Source organism: Oryctolagus cuniculus, chromosome 19 (assembly GCF_051225735.1).
Source record: "Oryctolagus cuniculus isolate XC-2025 breed Fujian yellow rabbit chromosome 19, ASM5122573v1, whole genome shotgun sequence".
Lineage (NCBI taxonomy): Eukaryota > Metazoa > Chordata > Mammalia > Lagomorpha > Leporidae > Oryctolagus > Oryctolagus cuniculus.
In genome coordinates, this window is record NC_142885.1 from 24,732,501 (window position 1) to 24,751,428 (window position 18,928).

An 18,928-nucleotide genomic window follows, 5' to 3' on the forward strand; every position below is an offset into this window, starting at 1 on the left:
GCCTAGTGAGCCGCAGCGCCAGCCTAAGAGTTATTTATTTTTCAACATGTTATTTATCCATGGCTCACAATAGCTAGTGAGTATTCAGTTTTCTTAAAAGCATGGGGGGGGGAGGGACTTGGTGTAGAGATTAAGACTCTGCTTGGGACACCTGCAATCTCAAATTAGAGTGACTGGGTTCAAGTCCTACCTCCATTCTTGATTCCAGTTTCCTGGTTAATGCACATCCTGGGAGGCAGCAGGTGAAATCTCAAGTTTTTGAGTCTCTGCCACACATTTGGGATATACTGACTAATTCTTTGTTCCTGGTTCAACCTGTCCCAGCCTTGGCAGTAGCTAGCATTTGGAGAGTGATCCACTGTGTGGGAGATCCCTCTTTGTTGCCCTCTCCGTATGTGTGTGTTTGAAATAAATAAAAATGCAAAAAAAGTGGGATAGTAAAACTTGTATGACTATATCAAAGAGCCTGTTTTACAAGATTGATTTGTAAAGGGGAAAACAAGTTTCAGATCTGAAAACTATAGAGACAGAAAAATGATTCATCTATCACCAGCTTTGTGCTAAAATCAATGATAAAGGCAAGAGGCAGCCCAATAAATAGGGTTTCAATTGTTAGTCATGCAATGTATTCTGTGCCTATACCCCTTCCATCAAGCACCCCCAACCTCAATGCACAGCTGCAGATCTGCAGAGCAGAGTTTGCTGGTGGCTTGGAACTAGCTGAGGGACCCCACTGGCAGGCAGACATATGTCTATCCTTGCAGGCAGGAGAAGTGGAGAAGCTTTCTTTTCTTTCTTTTTCATCCTTACCTTAAAGCATTCTTGGTTCGAATTCTTCACTTCAACTCCCCACTTTGCCGCTGAACTACTTGGTTAAGTCTGCAGGGCCTGTTGACATTGGGTTGTCTACATTAACTGCCAGAGCTGCTTTAGTCACTGGGATAGGATTAAATCTGAAAATTGTATTTGTACAATGATTCTTTGCATGTTTTCACATCTTTATGATGTGAATAAATATTTGTTAGACAGTGTCTACAGTGTTTCAAGTGCCCAGACAAAAATGGAAGCAGTTGGAACATTAAATCTAAAAATTCCAGATGTGTAGAGATATCTGGATGTGTCACTGAAATTTTCATATTTCATCCAGATGTTTGGTGTTATGGTTGGTTGTTTCTACAAAAGTCATACATTTATGGTACAATATAAATATGTATTATGACATTATATAGATTCAGCTTCCCATTAACCTAATTCACTGTGGCCACCTTAGGAAATTATGAGACACTATAGATTCATATATAATTTGTTTTCTTCTCTAATCTAATGTAAACCTAGGAGACCAGATATTATACACATTAAACGCAAATGTGTTTCTCAAATTCTAATGTACTCATTGAAACAAATTTCAAAGCAAAATTCTCTTGGCTGCTTTCTTCATTAAATAGAGTCAAGATTGAGAACACATATTTTTCTATTTACTTGAGGAGTAATTGGATCATCTAAACAATGTAAATATTAAATACTTAATTGACTAAGGAGACTTCATGGTAGTATGTTCTGAACAGTAAAGTCTATAATTGGGGATTTTAAATATTTATCACTATAACAATCTATTTCATGGTTTAGTTATTTTTATTAGGCAGATTTTGTTGAAAAATACCACCTGCATGCACAGATATTAATAACTTAGAAGGTTTGGCTCGTGTATTTTTGAGTTCATGAATAACAACCTCTCTACATTATTCCTATTTGGATTTGATTTTATCTAATTTGTTAATCACACTCCATAACATGACACATTTTACACAGTCTTACCTTAAATCCAGTCTTGAAAAAAGGGAATTATTTAAAAACCCTCCTTTATTCAGCACTTTTCAGAAAAGTTGCAGATCAGAAGATATCATTGACTTGAACCCCAAATAAAATCAACATCAGCACTCATAAAATGCATGTACCATGCTCAAATAGTTTATTTGCTTTGCTGTATGTAATATATTTGGTAAGTCAACTTTCTAGAACCCAAGGTTCTAGCCTAGGTTACTGGAGTAAAAAAATGTGGAAGGCACACAGGATGCTAACAATGGCAAGGATGTGTGATTCTCAGAGGGAAAATCTCTGTGGTCACAGTCATGTGACAGCTCAACAGTATAGAGTTTTAGGCCACCACTTGGATGGGGGACTTTTAATGACACTCACAGAACAGTGAATGGTTTAGGAACATTCTGTAGAATATGAGTATGGAGCTAACCTTTTACAATTCTCATCACTGATGAAAGCCTCATGCATTGCCAACAACCATCTGTTGTTTACAAGCCTCCCATTTATTCATTGGGAATGCCTTAAGGGCAAGGTCTGCATTTGATTTTCTGTGCATTCCTCACTCAATCCCTCTCATCATGGTTCTACACAGTACTGGTACCTGGACATTAAGTAACTTCTTAGAACCTGTGAATGGATGAATAAATAGAGATCACAAGTCATCAAGAAAACATGGATTCTTTTCATTCTATATAGCTTATATGGTTTGTAAATTCAGCATACTGTATGTACCATGCTTGTATATTTTCACTAAAAATCATTAGAATACTTATTTTGAAAAGCTGAAGTCTTAGGCATTTGGATGAATATACAAAGGAATTTCAAAAAGTTTGTGGAAAACAAAATTAAAAGTTTATCTTGGTGCAAAAAGTTTTGAACACAGTGAATAATTTTTTTCAAAACACACTCTTTCCCTAAACAGTTTGAAGACACTTCATACTTCAGCTGCCATCAAAAGTAGAAAAATAATTTTTTTTTCATTCCAGTCAATGAAGCTGGATTAATAGTCATACTAACTTGAACTATAAAAATTTTTATGTATAAATCTACCATGATGTCATTATTTTAATAGAAATATTTATAATCTGGAATTATTTTTTCAGATTGTGTTTGCTCATCTTGAGATGAAGATAAAGAAACATGTCTCCTCCAAATTTTCCTCTTATTTCAACTCACTCCAATCTTCTTAGTATATTTGAATGGAAATGTAAATGTGTTGACTTTTGGAGTTCTGTACTTCTCCTTCCATTTTCTATAAGATGTGTCCATTATGTATCTGTTGCCTTTTTTGTTCCATTACTAACTTTGTGGAATTTTGGTATCAAATATGCAGTGTAACTCTCAAAGAAAATAGTATATAAGGCATTACAATTACTATAAAATCATCAAAGGTTTTCCCCATATGTGTATATAAATGTATATGCATATAATTATGTGTAAATGCGTATTAATATTTATAGGTATGTGGCTCTTATTTTCCACTATGATGTCTATTTTAAAAATTGAAATGGAAGTCATTTGTTGTGCTGCACCTGTTAAGCCATTGTTTGGGATGCCCATGTAGTGAAAAGTGTCTGGATTCCAGTAACACCTCCACTTCCTATACAACTTCCTGCTAATGCTCACCCTGGGAGGCATCAGTTGATAGATGAATTACTTGGGTCCCTACCACCCAGGTGGGAGACAGAGGTGGAGTTCTTGGCTCTTGACAATGGTATGGCCCACTCCTGGCTCCTGTGGTTATGGGGAGTGAACCAACAGATGGAAGATAATCTCTTTCACTCTCACTGTCTCATTCTGCCTTTCAAATGAATAAAAACAAAATAATTTTTAAAAATAAAATGGTAAAATGTCATATGGTGAGAAAGAAAACCAACGGACATACTTTCTTTTAAATACAAAGTGGTATTCCTAAAATCCGCACCTTCTTCTTAGAATTTTCTTACGTGAAATTTCACATGACAGATGGATGCTGGTATTACAGAATTACTGTACCTCCTCTCCTAGAGAAGAACATCAGCATGGATTTCAATAACTCTATTCCTCTCATTTTTTGTTTCCTGTCAAGATTATTTTGCATGAACATTTCAGTCTTGGTGACAGTGATTATGATGATGACTTACGTGTTTTTTTTTTTTTTCCCAATCTGGAATGGTCAATGGAGAAAATATCCCTATGGAGAATCTTGAAAGCCTCATTATTCCAATATCAGAAATATGAATACTGAGACAGAGAAAAGCGTAGTTTTCCCAAATTCACACAAAAATTTAGAAGTGAAGCCAAGAGTAGTACCCAGCTCATGTGCAACAGATCTAATGTAACCTGCACTGTCAAGCTCACATGGTGATTAGGCTGAGTAGTGTAATTACCTAAAGTACAGGGCAGGAAAATAGCACCCCATTTACCAACCCAGTCACAGCAAGTGGAGGAATTACATGAATGAGAGTCACCATATGGATGGTGCTCACACATTTCACAATCCTGTACTTTACCTTCTTATCCTGAATGCTCTAAAAACAGGAGTTTGAGATAGAATTCAAATAAAAAAAACAAACCCCAATTCTGGAGCCAGATAAAGACGTAGGTGTTTAAATCCTGGTGTCAGATTAAATCCTGGGGTTAGAGTTTCCATCTGTGTCATGTTCATGTAAACTTTACCTCAATTGTCTCATTTATAACATAGAAATAATGTTCACAAGATGAGGGGAAAGTGTATTAGAAATAAAGCACATGTAGCACATATGCTGTAACATGATGCATGTAGTGATCCTTATGAGTAGTAAGCAGTAATAATATGTCAGTTCTCATCAAATATTTTTAAAGATTTATTTATTTATTTGAAAGGCAGAGAGTTACAGAGAGGCAGAGAGAGAGAAAAAGAGGGAGAGAGAGAGAAAGAGGGAGGGAGAGAGAGAGAGAGGACTTCCATCCGCTATTTCACAGTCAATGATTATAGGCTGGCGACGTGGCTCAACAGGCTAATCCTCCACCTGCAGCACCGGCACATTGGGTTCTAGTCCCAGTCGGGGCACCAGTTCTGTCCTGGTTGCTCCTCTTCCTAGTGTCTAGCTCTCTGCTGTGGCCCGGGAAGGCAGTGGAGGATGGCCCAAGTGCTTGGGCCCTGCACCCACCTAACGGACCAGGAGAAGCACCTGGCTCCTGGCCATTGTGGGGGTGAACCAATGGAAAAAGGAAGACCTTTCTCTCTCTCTCTCTCTTTCACTGTCCACTCTGCCGGTCAAAAAAAAAAAAAAAGAGAGAGAGAGAGAGAAAGTCAATGATTATATTAACTTAATACATTTTGTGTCATGCATGGTTGCACATGGATTGGATGCCTAAGACCTACTTACAACTATATCATGTTATTTTTTAACTGTTCCACATTTAACCAGAAGATTTGGAAACATTACCATCATTCCTCCTTCCTCCATAGAAATAAACAGAAAACTAATTCATAAACATTTCCAAATTACTCATTATTCGATTTTGTTTCAGAATGATTAGATTGACAAAAACATGTTGATTCTATTCTAACTTAGTCTAGCAAGACATATATGAGTATTCAAGAAATAAAGTAAATTATATTTTTGTATCATATTTTCTCTTTGTGAGATACATTTTATCACACTGGTAAACAATCTATCTAATTTAATTTTGGGGAGATCCTGCTCAAATTGAAGGTACAAAACATACTTTTCTATCAATCACTTGAAGGAATAAAAATTATGCTTGTATTGATATCTATTTCTTTTCGTAGAATAACTCTAACTTTCAAAGAAAATAAATCTTAAAAAACAATTCTATAAAACTATTCAGTTAACATTTGAGGTAAGTGATACTTAGGTGAAAATATGATGTTTGCAATATAAATACAAACAACTGGCATAGTTATTATTTGAACCATCTGGGGAACAGTGTATTTTGCTGTCAGTCCCTTATGCTGCATTCTGTTTGTAAAAAGCGATTCAGAAATAAAAAGAAAGCCACAGAGAATTTAGCATGAGAGCGGTAGTCTAAACATTCCAAACCTGAAAACGTTTGAAGTCTGCAGAACTGATCTGCAAATGCTCTTGAGAAAGTGGTGTTTGTTGTGGTGGTTGTGGTTGTTTCATGATTTCTTACCTAAAACTGGCCAGGAAAATTGAGTAATAATTCTCTCACGTGTACCTCAACGTTCAACTTTTGCCAAATAATGCTAACAGGAGTGGACAAAGGAACAAAAGTGGTCCCAGAAAAAATAGATTGCTACATCAAGATTTGAGAGCCTATAAAAATTCAATAAGAATTTTTGAAATAAATCTAATAATTCTCTATTACCATGTGTTTTCTCAATAATCTCATTTTGACATTTGATATGCTTAAAGATATAGATACATTTAAAAATAAAAAGTTTTTCTTGTATGCCTTATTTCCCACCTTTAGTAACTTTTTAAATTAAATCTGGCTTCAAACTGTGATCAAGAATTCCAGAAAATATTTTATTATATCATGATTAGTAATTCCCCTTTAAAATATTGTTTACTTTTTAAAAAATATAGTTTTCAGAAACAGTTCTTAAAACAAAATGAATTTTCAAAGATAATTATTGTCATATCCAGTTCATGTTATGGGCTTTATTTTGTATTTCTGCCCTTTTGGAAATGGTTCATTGAGATAAACATTCATTTCCTTTATTTAAACACTAATCACATGATTTTGGAACACATTTTTGTAGAACTATTCAAGCATCCACTGCTTTTGCAAATGTGTAATACTGATGGTTGAAAATATTTGTACATCTTTTTTATGTTCAGTGTATATTGATATTGAAAATCCATCACTTATCTAACCTGATGAAACATGAAACTCAAACTATTATTTTATTCAAGCTAATACTTCTAATTAAATAATTCATTAGGCTTTCATTTTTTTTTTTTTTTGTAAGAGCTCCACTTTCATTGGCTTTGCCAACATTGGAATTGGTAATTTTTGTGATCCTGGGCCTATGTAATGTAAGAGAGTGGTGTTTAAAAAGTAGTAAGCAGGAGGGAGCATTTGGCCAAGTGGTTAAGAATCCCCTTGAGACAACCTTGCTACAATGGAATGAGGGCTTCTGAGTGTTGTTTCCATTTCTAACTTCCTGCTAATGCAGACACTGGGAGGCAGCACAGGAGGGCTCAAGGAATTGGGTTCCTGCCACACACACACAGTAGAATTACTCTCTGCCTTTCAAATGGATACATGAAAACTAAAATATAGAAATACAAAACCTGGAGAAAGTTATGTCTAAAATTATCAGGCTTTAAAAACACACACCTGTATATTCATTAGACAATCGGCTCCTAACACTGCTACACCTGCAGGTCCAATTGGGACTGTCAGATGGACCAACATCAGCGTGACCAGTGCCAGTCCTGCCGGCTCAAGAAGTGCTTCCAGGGGGTTGTGCAGAAGGAGGGTGAGTGGCCCCCAGCCCCACTGCAGCCTAGGGGGGGCGTGCGGTAGGTGGGTGAATGACACCCCAGCCCGCTGCAGCTGGTGGGGGAGGCCTGCGGAAGGAGGGTGAGCGGCCCCCATCTTCCCTGCAGTCGGCCGGTGGGGCCCGGGGTTGGCACCTGCTAACCACAAGACCAGGGCCATTGCACCCTGTACTGGCGCAGGAATCCAATTACAGCTGTGGCCACGGCCTGGTCCCCTGCCCAGGCCTGGCCACTGCGTCCTGAAGAAATACACAGACACACATACCCAGACACACACATACATGGACACACATATACATGCACACACACGCACAAACAACACATGCACATACACACATTTATTTGGTTTCCGTTGCCCCCACCCCTGCCTCTGTTTGCTTAAGGCAGGAGCCGGGCAGCCTGAGCCCGTGGGGACCCCACTCTTGTTCCCTCCCCTAGAAGCCCCAGCCTGGCCCAGGGCAGACACAGTCCAAGCAGCGTGGCCCTAAACGCCAATGCCCTGCAGTTTCTCCAGGCTCCACACAAGGGGGGGGGGGCGGCAGTGGTCTCGGGGTAGGGGTGGGGGTGGGGTTCCAGCCTCAGGATAAATGCGCACCGCATACCTGCTTTCTGTCTGCCGGTTCTTCCCAGGGTCTGACCCCAGTCTCTCGCGCTTTCGAAGTCCTCCCCCCTCACTGGGTCTGTGAGGGAAGCTGATAAAGTCGGCTCAGAGCCCCTTGGAAAAGCCACTCCCTTCAGCTTGGGGGGGTTCACCTGTGCCCCCTCTTCTCACGTGGCTGATCTGAAATCCCGCTGGCCCGGCCCTCAGGTGGGCACGCCTACAGCCACGTGCTGCATCCTCCACCCCATGCGCGGCCTCCCATCACAGCTCACAACCCCTTACTTTGCTTTGGAACCCAATGACTTCTCCAGGGACTCTCTTTGTCTTGTGCACTGTTGTGCCCCAGGGTCCCTGCATACAGTTGGCCATCAGTAAATAGCCCATGGCTTCAGTTGCCACCAGGGTAGCCCTTCCTCCATGGCCAATACTGCTCTAAAGCAGATTTGTTAATTCGGGGGTTGGTGTTAAAGAGGGGCCGGCGCCGCGGCTCACTAGGCTAATCCTCCGCCTAGCGGCGCCGGCACACCGGGTTCTAGTCCCGGTCGGGGCGCCGGATTCTGTCCCGGTTGCCCCTCTTCCAGGCCAGCCCTCTGCTGTGGCCAAGGAGTGCAGTGGAGGATGGCCCAGGTGCTTGGGCCCTGCACCCCATGGGAGACCAGGAAAAGCACCTGGCTCCTGGCTCCTGCCATCGGATCAGCGCGGTGCGCCGGCTGCAGCGCGGCGGCCATTGGAGGGTGAACCAACGGCAAAAGGAAGACCTTTCTCTCTGTCTCTCTCTCTCACTGTCCACTCTGCCTGTCAAAAAAAAAAAAAGATTCATTTTCAATTATCTGTATATACAGAAGATCAATTCAGTATATATATATTTTGGTTTTTTTTCTTTTTTATTTAGTAAATATAAATTTTCAAAGTACAGTTAATGGATTACAGTGCCTCACCCCCAATAATTTCCCTCCCACTCACACCCCTCCCATCTCCCACTTCTTCTCCCATTCCATTCACATCAAGATTCATTTTCAATTATCTTTATATACAGAAGATCAATTCAGTATATATTAAGTAAAGATTTCATCAGTTTGCACCCACACAGAAACACAAAGTGTAAAATACTGTTTCAGTACTAGTTATAGCATTAATTCACATTGGACAACACATTAAGGACAGATCCCACATGAAAAGTAAGTACACAGTGACTCCTGTTGTTGACTTAACAATTTGACATTCTTGTTTCTGGCGTCAGTAATCTCCCTAGGCTCTAGTCATGAGTTGCCAAGGCAATGGAAGCCTTTTGAGTTCGCTGACTTCAATCTTATTCTGACAGGGTCATAGTCAAAGTGGAAGTTCTCTCCTCCCTTCAGAGAAAGGTACCTACTTCTTTGATGGCCCTGTTCTTTCCACTGAGATCTCACTTGCAGAGATCTTCCATTTAGGTCTTCTTTTTTTTTCCAGGTTGTCTTGACTTTCCATGCCTAAAATACTCTCATGGGCTCTTCAGCCAGATCCACATGCCTTAAGTGCTGATTCTGAGGCCAGAGTGCTATTTAGGACATCTGCCATTCTATGAGTCTACTGTGTATCCCGCTTCCCATGATGGATCGTTCTCTCCCTTTTTGATTCTATCAGCTAGTATTAGCAAACACTAGACTTGTTTGTATGATCCCTTTGACTCTTAGACCTATTAGTGTGATCAATAGTGAACTGAAATTGATCACTTGGACTAGTGAGATGGCATTGGTACATGCCACCTTGATGGGATTATATTGGAATTCCCTGACATGATTCTAACTCCACCCTTTGGGGCAAGTCCGATTGAGCATGTCCCAAATTGTACATCTCCTCCCTCTCTTATTTCCACTCTTACATTTAACACGGATAACTTTTCTTTTTTTTTCTTTTTTTTTAACTTTTATTTAATGAATATAAATTTCCAAAGTACGATTTATGAATTACAATGGCTTCCCCCACATACCGTCCCTCCCACCCACTACCCTCCCCTTTCCCACTCCCTCTCCCCTTCCATTCACATCAAGATGCATTTTCGATTATCTTAATATACAGAAGATCAGCTTAGTATACATTAAGTAAGGATTTCAGCAGTTTGCTCCCACACAGAAACATAAAGTGAAAAATAATAGATGATGTTTTTTAAATGATGATGAAATCAGATCAGACCTATTGTCATGTTTAATCCCAGTGAGAGTCAAGTTGGGAGTTGATAATTTCTTTTTTTTTTTTTTTTACAGAGGATCAGTTTAGTTTACATTAAGTAAAGATTTCAACAGTTTGCACCCCCATAGAAACACAAAGTGAAATATATTGTTTGGGTACTTGTTATAGCATTACATCTCAATACACAGCACATTAAGGACAGAGATCCTACATGAGGAGTAAGTGCACAGTGACTCCTGTTGTTGACTTTACCAATTGACACTCCTGTCTATGGCATCAGTAATCTCCCTATGCTCCAGTCATGAGTTTCCAAGGCTATGGAAGCCCTCTGAGTTCTCCAATTCTTATCTTGTTTAGACAAGGGATCACTTTTCAGTTAAAATTTAAACACCTAAGAATAATTGTGTGTTAATTATGGAGTTCAACCAATAGTACTAGAACAAATCAAAGAGAAAATACTAAAATGGATATAGTATTACATTGTACATCAACAGTCACTACAAGAGCTGATCAAGTCATTGTTTCTCATAGTGTCCATTTCACTTCAACATGTTTCCCCTTTGGTGCTCACTTAGTTGTCGCCGATCAGAGAGAACATATGATATTTGTCCCTTTGGGACTGGCTTAATTCACTCAGCATATTGTTTTCCAGATTCCTCCATCTTGTTGCAAATGACCGGGTTTCATTGTTTTTGACTGCTGTAGAGTATTCTATAGGGTACATGTCCCATAATTTCTTTATCCAGTCTACTCTTGATGGGCATTTGGGTTGGTTCCAGGTCTTGCCTATTGTGAATTGTGCTGCAATAAACATTAGGGTGCAGACCGCTTTTTTGTTTGCCAATTTAAATTCCTTTGGGTAAATTCCAAGGAGTGGGATGGCTGGGTCGAACGGTAGGGTCATATTCAGGTTTCTGAGGAATCTCCAGACTGACTTCCATAGTGGCTTAACCAGTTTGCATTCCCACCAACACTGTGTTAGTGTCCCTTTTTCCCCACATCCCCTCTAGCATCTATGGTTGGTAGATTTCTGAATGTGAGCCATTCTAACCGGGGTGAGGTGAAACCTCATTGTGGTTTTGATTTGCATTTCCCTGATTGTTAGAGATCTTGAACATTTTTTCATGTGTCTGTGGGCCATTTGGATTTCCTCTTTTGAAAAATGTCTATTGAGGTCCTTGGCCCATCTCTTAAGTGGGTTGTTTGTTTTGATGTTGTGGAGTTTCTTGATTTCTTTGCAGATTCTGGTTATCAACCCTTTATCTATTGCATAGTTTGTGAATATTTTTCCCCATTCTGTCAGTTGCCTCTTCAGTTTCCTGACTGTTTCTTTTGAAGTACAGAAACTTCTCAATTTGATGCAATCCCAAATGTTAATTTTGGCTTTGACTGCCTGTGCTTCTGGGGTCTTTTCCAAGATGGCTTTGCCAGTACTTATATCTTGCAGAGTTTCTCCAATGCTCTCTAATAATTTGATGGTGTTGGGTCGTAGATTTAAGTCTTTAATCCATGTTGAGTGAATTTTTGTGTAAGGTGAAAGGTAGGGGTCTTGCTTCATGGTTCTGCACGTGGGAATCCAGTTTTCCCAGCACCATTTATTGAATAGACTGTCCTTACTCCAGGGACTGGTTTTGGATCCTTGATCAAAAATAAGTTGGCTGTAGATGTTTGGGTTGATTTCTGGTGTTTCAATTCTGTTCCATTGGTCTATCCATCTGTTTCTGTACCAGTACCATGCTGTTTTGATAACAACTGCCCTGTAGTATGTCCTGAAATCTGGTATTGTGATGCCTCTGGCTTTGTTTTTGTTGTACAAGATTGCTTTATCTATTCTAGGTCTCCTGTGACTCCATATGAATTTCAGCATCATTTTTTCTAGATCTGAGAAGAATGTCTTTGGTATTTTGATTGGTATCATATTGAATCTATAAATTGCTTTTGGGAGAATGGACATTTTGATGATATTAATTCTTCCAATCCATGAGCATGGAAGATTTTTCCATTTCTTGGTATCCTCTTCTATTTCTTTCTTTAAGGTTTTATAATTTTCATTATAGAGATCTTTTACGTCCTTGGTTAAGTTTATTCCAAGGTATTTGATTGTTTTTGTAGCTATTGTGAATGGGATTGATCTTTGCTGTTCTTTCTCAGCCATGGCATTGCCTTTCTATACAAAGGCTGTTGATTTTTGTGCATTGATTTTATACCCTGCTACTTTGCCAAACACTTCTATGAGTTCTAATAGTCTCTTACTAGAGTTCTTTGGATTCCCTAAATAAAGAATCATCTCATCTGCAAAGAGGGATAGTTTGAGTTCTTCCTTCCCAATTTGTATTCCTTTAATTTCTTTTTCTTGCCTAATAGCTCTGGCTAAAACTTCTAGAACTATATTGAATAGCAGTGGTGAGAGTGGGCATCCCTGTCTGGTACCAGATCTCAGTGGAAATGCTTCCAACTTTTCCCCATTCAATAGGATGTTGGCTGTGGGTTTTTCATAGATTGCTTTGATTGTATTGAGGAATGTTCCTTCCATACCCAGTTTGCTTAGAGTTTTCATCATGAAAGGGTGTTGTATTTTATCAAATGCTTTCTCGGCATCTATTGAGATAATCATATGGTTTTTCTTCTTCAGTCTGTTAATGTGAACATTGAACCATCCCTGCATACCAGGGATAAATCCCACTTGGCCTGGTTGGATGATCTTTCTGATGTGTTGTTGCATTCTCTTGGCCAGAATTTTTTTTGAGGATTTTTGCATCTATGTTCATCAGGGATATTGGTCTGTAATTCTCTTTCAATGCTGCATCTTTTTTTGGCTTAGGAATTAAGGTGATGCTGGCTTCATAGAAGGAATTTGAGAGGATTCCCTCTTTTTTCAATTGTTCTGAATAGTTTGAGAAGAATTGGAGTTAGTTCTTCTTTAAATGTCTGGTAGAATTCAGCAGTGAATCCATCAGGTCCTGGGCTTTTCTTTGTTGGGAGGGCCTTTATTACTGTTTCAATTTCTGTCTCAGTTATGGGTATATTTAGGTTTTCTATGTCTTCCTGGTTCAATTTAGGAAGGCTGCGTGTGTCCAGGAATCTATCCATTTCTGATAGATTTCCCTGTTTGCTGGCATACAATTCCTTGTAGTAATTTCTGATGATTCTTTTTATTTCTGTGGTGTCTGTTGTTACGTTTCCTTTTTCATCTCTGATTTTATTGATTTGGGTCTTTTCTTTTTTTAGTTAGTTGGGCCAATGTGGTGTCAATTTTGTTTATTTTTTCAAAAAACCAACTCCTCATTTGGCTTATTTTTGTAATATTTTTTGGATTCAATCCTGTTGATTTCTTCTCTGATTTTAATTATTTCTCTTCTCCTACTAGATTTGGGTCTGGTTTGCTGCAGTTTTTCTAGATCCTTGAGTTCCATTGAAAGCTCATTTATTTGGTGCCTGTCCAATTTCTTGATGTAGGCACCTATTGCTATAAACTTTCCTCTTAACACTCCTTTTGCTGTATCCCATAAGTTGGTATGTTGTGCTGTTATCCTCATTTACTTCCAAAAAGTTTTTGATTTCTCTTTTGATTTCTTCTATGACCCATTGTTCATTCAGGAGCCTGTTGTTAAATCTTCATATATTTGCATATGCCCTAGGGATTCCTGAGTTGCTAATTTCCAACTTCATTCCCCTATGGTCTGAGAAGCTGCATGGTATGATTCTAATTCTTTTGAATTTGCTGAGACTTGCTCTATGGCCTAGTATGTGATCAATCCTAGAGAAGGTTCCATGTACTGCTGAGAAGAATGTAAATTCTTTAAGTGTAGGATGAAAAGCTCTGTAGATATCTGTTAGATCCATTAGGGGTGTAGTGTCGTTTAAGGTTTAGGTCATCACAGTGCTCAGTTTATGTCAATGATAAGTTTATGATGTCAGTTCTTTCGTGTGTTCACAATAAACTGTTTATTATATGACAAAGTTTTGCATATTGCATCTAAATATTAGTTTATGACATCAAAAATTTATGACTTCACATTGATTATGGTATCACAATGGTTTTCTATCATCACAATTGGCTAAAATATCACAATGATGGTTAATACATCAAAATTGATTATGTCAACATTTTTTACTTCAAATTTGATTATGATATTACAATGGTTGATTTATGACAATGATAATTTGTGGCATCTCAACATTAGTTTATGACAACAATGTACTATGACATCACAATTGAATAGGACATCACAATGGTATTATGGCACCACAACTGACTTTGGTATTGCAATGATGGTTATGGTATCAAAATTGATTATGATGCCAAAATGGTTTTTATGACAATACATTATGACATCATAGAGGTAGTTTTATGTCATCAGAATGGTGGTTTATTACAAAATGATTTTCACATCAAAATTTTTATTATAATCCAATGGTGTTTAATGATATCAATATTGATGATTTCACGATGGTTCCTTGGTTTTTGACATCACAACATATTGTGATGGCACAATAGGGCATGATATTATTTTTATGGCAGCACAATTGACAAAGATGGCACAATGGTTTATGATATGATAATGTTGTTTTATCACATAACAACTGATTATGGCTATACAGACTATCATGGTTTATGACAACCACATTGATTGTGATGGCAGTGTTTGGTCATTGTAGCTCAGTTCATAATAGCTAAGATATGGAATCAACACAGGTGTCCATCAACTAAAGACTAGATAAATTATTTTTATATACACTATGGAATACTACACAGTGATTTAAAATAATGCAACAAAATGGATGAAACTGGAAACCATTATACTTAATGAAATAAGCCAGCCACAAGAGGACAAATACCATATTTTCTCCCTGATCTGTGGAAACTAATAGAGTACCTGAAAGGTAATCTATAGAAGTGAAGTTGCCACTTTTAGATGCAATGGTTTTAAACAGCTCTTGTCACAATTGTTAAGGGATAATTTTTTCATACTATTTGTAGAACTCTTATATATTGTAGGGTTAATCTTATGAGTATAAAGTTGAGGGGCCGGTGCTGTGGTGCAGTATGCTAATCCTCCACCTGCAGCACCAGCATCCCCTATGGGCACCAGTTCTAGTCCCAGCTGCTCCTTTTTCCAATCCAGTGTCTCTGCTATGGCTATGGCCTGGGGCTTCGGATTGGTCCAGCTCTGATCATTGCAGCCATTTGGGGAGTGAACCAGTGGACAGAAGACCTTTCTCTCTGTTTCTCCCACAAACTGTTTGTAACTCTATCTCTCAAATAAATAAAATTTTTAAAAAACAAAGTTAATTGAAAATAGATCTTTGTAAAAAATAAGAATAAGAATAGGAGAGAGAGGAGGAAGAAGTGTGGGAATGTGGGTGTGAGGGAGGGTAAGGTTGGAAGAATCACATTACAGTGTTTTATGACAATATAATGGTCATTTATGACATCAAAATTGATTATGATGGCATGAGGTGTCGCTCCCCCCTTCGTGGAGGAACGACACAGGACCCTGCGCTGTTCTTTCGTCTGCTCGGCCCTCCCCGGGTTTGCTGCTGGTTCTTCCCGGGTTGGCTACCATCCCTTCCACCTCCGTGGAAGGGTGGTTCCCCCTAGCCACTTTCCCCACTTCCGCGGGGGAGCAGCATACTGCCGGCCGGCTCTCTTGGGGGCTGCACAGGTGTTCCTTCAGATAGATGTTCCTCTTAGATGTTCCTGGTGCATTTTGTCTCTCTCCTCCTTTATAGTCCTCTTCCACCAATCCCAACTCTGCTACCCACACGCCGAGTACTCTGCTCTCCTCCAATCAGGAGCAAGATCAGCTCCTGCAGCTCAGTCAATCAAATTGGCGAGAGGCAGCTGCGTAGAAGTTGTTACTCCCTTCTCAGCACCATATTGTGGGAGAGCAGATGCATAGAATAAGTCTTAATTCCAGTAACTTAGTCTAGTCCGAGTTGCTCCCCACAATGAGGTAGCATTATGTCATCACAATTTGAATATGGCAACAAAATGTAGGTTTATGATATTAGAAGGGTGGCTTATCCAAATGAATAGACTGATATCACAATTTTAAAAAATATTTAATTTTTTGAAAGGCAGAAGTAGAGAAGGATATTCATTTCCCCAAGTGGCTAAAATGGCCAAAGCTGTACCAGTTCAAATACAGGAGCCAGGAGATTTATCCAGGTCTCTCACATGGGAACAGGGACCGAGGACTTGGACTGTCCTCTGCTGCCTTCCCAAGCTCATTAGCAGGGAGACAGATTGGAACTGGGGCAGCCAGGATTTGAACCAGTGCCCATATGAAATGTTGTCTTGCCACATGGCAATTTAATCCATTATGCTACAATGCCTGCCTCCACAATTTTTTCTATGATAATGCAAAAAAAGTATATGCCATCAAAATTAGTTATTATGGAACACTGTTTATAAAATCACAACTGATTCACAAAGACAGTTTTACGATAGAAGAATGGTGGGTTTTTTTTTAAAAGATTTTAATTATTTGAGAGGTAGAGTTACAGATAGTGAGAGGGAGAGACAGAGAGAAAGGTCTTCCATCCACTGGTTCACTCCCCAAATGACTGCAACTCCAGCCGATCTGAAGCCAGAAGCCAGGAGCTTCTTCCAGTCTCCCATGTGGGTGCAGGGGCCCAAGGACTTGAGCCATCTTCCACTGCCTTCGCAAGCCATAGCAGAGAGCTGGATTGGAAGAGGAGCAGCCAGGATTCCAATGGGTACCCATATGGGATGCCGGCACCACAGGAAGATGATTAACATACTGTGTCATAGCGCTGGCCCCCAGAATGGTGTTTTATCACTTAACATTTTATTTCAACATTACATTTTTTTGACAAAGCAAGGGTATTTGTGACATCAAATTTTATTATGACACAATGTGTGATGATTTAACAAAAAATTTATGAAAGAAAAATGGTAGCTTTATTACATCAAAATTGATTATGACAAAATGATGTTATGACAATGACATATTAAGGGTATGTTTTTGATACCAGAATGTATGATACTATATTATTATGGCAATATAAAGGGGTTTATTACATCCAAATTGATTATATGGTATAATGTTTATGACATCACAACTAATTATGGCATCAGAAACATTTTTTTTAACTTTTATTTAATGAATATAAATTTCCAAAGTACGGCTTATGGATTAAAATGTTACAATGGCTTCCCCACCCATAAGGTGCCTCCCACCCGCAACCCTCCCCTTTCCCACTCCCTCTCCCCTTCCAATCACATCAAGATTCATTTTTGATTCTCTTTATATACAGAAGATCAGTTTAGCATAATGTTTTTTGATAATACAATGGCAATTTATGATTTCAAAACTCATTATGATGTCATAAAATTTGGATTATGACATCACAAATGATTAGGACTTCACAATGGAAGGTTTATGATATCAGAATGAATGTTTATCAGAAACCAATCAATTATAACATCAAAATTAACTATGATTTCACAATGTGGATTATTGAATCCCAATCATTTAGGACACCAAAATGGTAAGTTTATAATATCAAAATTTATTATGACATCACAACCATATCAGAATCATATCACAGTAGATTTATGAATTCATTAATTATGACATCACAATATATGAGATATGACAACAGATTTGTTGACATCACAATCACAAATGTAAAATTATGGTATCAGAATGATAGCTTATCACAAACCAATAGATTATATCATGATGTTTTATGACAATAAAGGTGGTACATGACATCAAAATTGGTATGAAGGCAGAAAAGATTATATCACTTTTGATGATATCACAAATGTAGGTTTATGATATCAGAATGGTTGTTTACTCAGACCATTTGATTATACTACAATGTTATTATGAAAATATAATGTTGATATGACATCGCAATTTCTTATGATGGCATATTGTTTTCATTATGATAACACAATTGATTATGACATCAATGACAGGATCATGATAACAGAAATGAGGTTTAACATAACAAACATTATAATCTTCCAATGTGTTAAATGAAATTACAACAGTGGTTTATGACATCAAAATTGGTAGATGTAGCAAGATGATTGGTTTATAACATCACAATTTTTATGATGGCACAATGGTAGGTTAATGACATAGCAATTGACATCACAATGGTATTGTCGCTCCCCCTCTTCATGGAGGAACGACACTAGACCCTGCGTTGTTCTTTTGTCTGCTCGGCCCTTCCCGGGTTTGCTGCTGGTTCTTCTCAGGTTGGCTGCGGTCCTTCCACCTCCGTGGAAGGGCGGTGCCCCCTGCCACTTTCCCCACTTCCGCGGGGGAGCAGCACACCGCCGGCTGGCTCTCTCGGGGGCTGCTCAGATGTTATCCGGATGTTCCCCTTAGATGTTCCTGGTGCATGTTGTCTCTCCTTTATAGTCCTCTTCCACCAATCCCAACTCTGCTACCCACACGCCGAATATGCTGCTCTCCTCCAATCAGGAGCAGGATCAGCTCCTGCAGGTTACTGGTCAAACTGGAGGCAGCTGTGTAAAAGTTGTTTACTCCCTTCTCAGCGCCATATTGTGGGAGAGCAGATGCATAGAATAAGTCTTAATTCCAGTAACTTGGTCTAGTCCCAGTTGCTCCCCACAGGTATTTTATATCAGAATCAAGGTTTACCACATAGCAATTGATGATAACATGAAAATTTCTTATGATAACAATTGTGATTAACAGCATCAAAATTAATTCTGATGTCATAATGCTCTGGCTGATTGCATCATGGTACTTTATTACAGCAACAGCAGGCTTTTACATCAGAATTGATTATATTGGCAAAAGGGAATTCTTATGTTATCAGAATGGTGGTTCATCATTTGAAAATTTATTATGATATCATAGTGTGTTTTATG